Source organism: Protopterus annectens, chromosome 9.part0, assembly GCF_019279795.1.
Source record: "Protopterus annectens isolate FY-2018-M chromosome 9.part0, PAN1.0, whole genome shotgun sequence".
In the NCBI taxonomy this organism is placed as follows: Eukaryota; Metazoa; Chordata; order Ceratodontiformes; family Protopteridae; genus Protopterus; species Protopterus annectens.
Genome location: NC_056743.1, coordinates 688,207,825 through 688,212,373, shown reverse-complemented (window position 1 = coordinate 688,212,373; position 4,549 = coordinate 688,207,825).

The window sequence follows — 4,549 nt, the reverse complement described above, 5'->3', positions numbered from 1 at the left end:
TGGTGGAATGCACAGCTGCTAACTCGTTTAGTATTGCAGCTGTCTGGTGATGATTTGGAACTCAAGCTCCAGTTGCAAACTTGTACCTGTGCTCCCTTGCAGAGTTCTACCATTTGCTGCTCTAGATGGGCTTGGCTTCCTCAAACCTTTCCACCTTCAGGCTCTAAATAAAGTTACCAGTCACACGCAAACATGTTTTATACCATAAAAGTCTTCGGCATGTTTTTGTTTCATTTATGATAGCATGAAAGAAACCAAATGCCATTTAGAACAATGAGAATTTCCTATGAGTCATTATGTTGACAGCTTTTCATTCCAGCTGTGGTCAAAGCCTTATGATCTTTGGTTTGTCAGCTGAGGATACCATCCTAACAAGATTAATTTATTAATGCATTTCTAATGTTTATTTTTCAATGTTTTATTAGTGGTTTATCAATGTTCATTGTAGCTATAGGGACACATTAATTTGAGTTTAATTGATATGCTCCAAGAAAGTTTGATTTTTATTATTAAACACCATTTAACTAACTGTCCTTTCTAGATTTTTGTCTAAACTTCAAGCTATGTTTAAACCTGATTAAATATATGTATGTTTTAAAACCAAAGAGAGAAGGTGAACTGTACACAAGAAAGTGCCAAGATGCTTCCACCTATGTGCCGTGATGTGATTTGGTCTTTGTGATAAAGTCCTGTATTTTGGGGTTCCCCTGGAAGTATATTGAGTTCTGTACTTTTTAGCATCTGCTGCTTTTACTTTGTTACTAAAATACTCAATAAGATTACATGCAGTCATCTGTCAGGTCATTATTACAGGAGAGACCATGTGGTCAGAATGATGCCTTTCACTCCTCCAGAAATCTACTACACTGTTTGCAGAGTCTCTGCTGCTTGTCTCACTTGTCTCCTCACTGCCTACATACAAACAGAGAATACTCCCCATTTTAATTGATCCACTGTTAATCCTTTGTTTATCATCTCTAGATCTCCCCTTAATTCTGTCAGTTTCCTCCTTCTGCATTCTGCTCTTTCCTTTTTCATCAAGGCTGAACACCCACTTCTGGACGTGCATTTCTACTGTCACATAATCTTCTCCTTCTGTGTTATTCATTCAGCTTTACATATTAGGCAGACTCATACACAGTCTCTCCTTCCCTGTCTCTTATCAGGTGCCTTTCCTTACCTACCTCAAATAACTCAGCTTTATCGTTTGTCGCTCTCCACCCCATTGCTGCTCACTCAACCACACTGTAAATCTCCATCATAAAATTTTACTTCCTTTTTAAGTATAAGCATGGGTGGGAAGCAGACAAATCCTATGATCTACAAACAATATATAAGATATTACCATCCCTTGTTGAATTTCACATGGTTTGTTCCATATTGTTGTGAATCATAAATAATATTTGAGCACATTTGTTTGATGTTGAGTTATTTAGCCAGACAATGTTTGAGTAGTTAAACTCACCCAAAAGAATTATATTTTCATTTTTTCATCTTGGTTTTTAGTCAGGAAATTCTCATGCCTTGTGTGGAATTTAGACTATGTACATTACAGTCCTATAATATTATATTTAATACTACTGAATTCACACATTGTACATCTTTTCATTGCATATATGATACAAGAGGTAGCTGTGTCTCAGTCTTTGTAGATGACCACCTCAAAACCAAATGCCAAGAAAATATTTCTATACTAGAAATTGTTTAAACATTTATAAACATTGGTAGTATTAACTATAGCATTATAGGAATACAGTGTGATACATATTTTGGATCCTGAAATTATGTTTTAGTAATAGTACAAATACCATCATCCTGTTTGCAGAGGATAGCTCTACCATAGCTGAGATGTCCTTAATTTTGACCTCAGGCATAATGTACTCATTTTACTTACAGTGGTGGTACCAATTAATGAGTTTTTCAGTTGCCAGGTCACAGTGTAAGCTTTATTTATTTATTTATTTCCAGTTTGATGATCGGGGATGTCCACTGGGCTCAGAGAGCCCATTTTCAGTGGAGGCCCGGGGAGAAAAGCTCCATGTTACAAAGTTTAGATACAGATACAATATAGAAAAGAAGAACAATTTACAATTATGTTTCATGCTAGAGAGCAGGTGTAACTTCTTAGGTACATGTTACCTTTAGATACAGACACAATATTATTAATGAACAATTTACAGTTACATTTCATGTTAGAGAGCAGGTGTAAATTCTTAGGTACATGTTACCTTTAGATACAGACACAATATTATTAATGAACAATTTACAGTTACATTTCATGTTAGAGAGCAGGTGTAAATTCTTAGGTACATGTTACCTTTAGATACAGGCACAATATTATTAATGAACAATTTACAATTATGTTTCATGCTAGAGAGCAGGTGTAAATTCTTAGGTACATGGTACACATTTGATATTTACAATATGTACATGTGTGTGTTAGCCTACAGATCATAGCTAGAGAGGCTAGTAATCATAGCCGGAGAGGGGTTTAGAGGTGGAAAGAGACTTATAGGACTAGGTGGGGAGAATGCAGTTGCATTTCCTGTCAGAGTAAAGGTAGGAATGTAACGGAGAGTTAACGTTTTCAGAGTTTGCACAGGTCCTTAGAGAGGAAGGAAGAGAATTCCATGTTTTTGCTAAGGAAAAGGATAGCAGGAGCTGCCCAGCAGGGCGATTGGGTTTTCGGACCCAAGCTTTAAGGGCTTTTAAATCTGGCTTGGTTCAGCGTTAACTCAAAAACATTTATCACTATGGACTCTCCACTGCCATCTCTGTATGTTTACTTTACTGTGGTCAGTGGGAGGTCTTTGAAATATATTACATGTAAGAACTGAGTTTCTGGTTTTATTGAGTTTGTAGCCTCTTAAGCTACATCTGAGGCTTTTGCAAACATAGTCCTCAGAGCCTGTGCATATGTAGTGATTGGTATATGTGCATGCTTACAGCCTGGGGTTGATGCCAACGGTTCAGCCTCAATACTTTAGCTATACTTACACCTCTCAGTCTCACCAATATTTAAGGTCATGTTAAAAAGCATTGCACTTTCTGAAAGCACATTTGCTCATGCCTTCAGTTTCTAACCCTCTTTCTGAAGAGGTTCTGATAAACATCACATACAGAAAATTATATAATCTCAAAGTCTGGGGATCCACTCATCAACCATTGTTCATGTACACTTACAGTTTTTGGTCCCCCTGTGGCTTAGTATTTGATAAACAAGTCAGCAGAAGTACTTTGCAGGATATCGGTTTGAAGTAATATTATTTTGTCTTGATTTTCATATTTAATTTTTAAGAGATAGCATCTTTTCCAGGGTGATTTTTTTGTTCACATTTAAAAGTCACCATAGACTAGCAATGGCAGAAGCACAGCTATGGTGGGGCAACAGCAGCAGTTGCCCTGGGCACAAGGTGTCAGGGGGCACAATTGGCAGAATGCCAGTATCACATTTGCAGTTAAGGCTGAAACACTTCATCATTCCATTTGTTCTAGAGGTTCTGTTCTCTTGAAATGTTTTTGCTTTAACATCCTCTGTGTAGTATTTGGAATGTAACAAGCCAGTTGTCGCATGTGTAGTGAGCCACTGCCACATGTGTAGTGAGCCACTGACAACAATTTATAAAGAATAACTTTGACTTTCAGAGGAGAGGACAGGACTTTCTAATGTTGCTCCCCAGTTAGCAGTTGAGGAGGGGGACACCGGATCAGGAAGCTACACAGAGCACCATAAAACTTAGCTATGGCTATGAGCAAAAATGTTCAGGTTAACTATCTCAGTATATTTGATAAATGTTCAAAAACTAAACAAATTCCACTTCTTTGAAAGCATGTCAAGGTTACCTAAATTTACTTTCTTCGATATAACAGTTCTAACCTTTAAAAAGTTACTAGAATGTAAAGTTTTCTTTCAATTTATTTTTTTTCTGGGTTAGCAAGGCCTTGCACCCACAAAATATGTGGGGATTTTGTCCACTGCATACAAGTAGTTATTATGGTCCATGCAGGCAGGAAGTTAAATGGAAACCTAGTCAAGTCTCTTTTTGTTCAATGGCTTGCTAGGTATGCTCTAATTATATCATGGCTACCGTTCATGATTTGTAATCAGAAAGGTCTTTTCCTACAATCTTGTTATTTTCTGCAGTTGTGTGCATATTGATGGATCTGGAATACAATGGCATTTGAGAGATGTTGTGGTAGTTATATGTGTGTGTGTGTGTGTGTGTGTGTGTGTGTGTGTGTGTGTGTGTGTGTGTGTGTGTGTGTGTGTGTGGGAGGGGGGGCAATCTACCGGGAGGACAGCAATGGCTAGCATTATGGACAGATATGTGCCAATAGGGATTTAATGTAAAATGTGCAAGGCTACGGACTGTGCAGAAGGGAATCCAGGGAAAACATACATTCTTTTCTGGCTGTGCCTGTGCATGAAGGGATGAAAAGAATTTGTGGGTAATTACCACCCTTAAGCTGAATCAAGTTATGAAATGTGAAGGGATGCTGGTGAAGGCTAGTTAGTGATTGAGTGCATAGTGCAGGGAGAGGGTTCCAG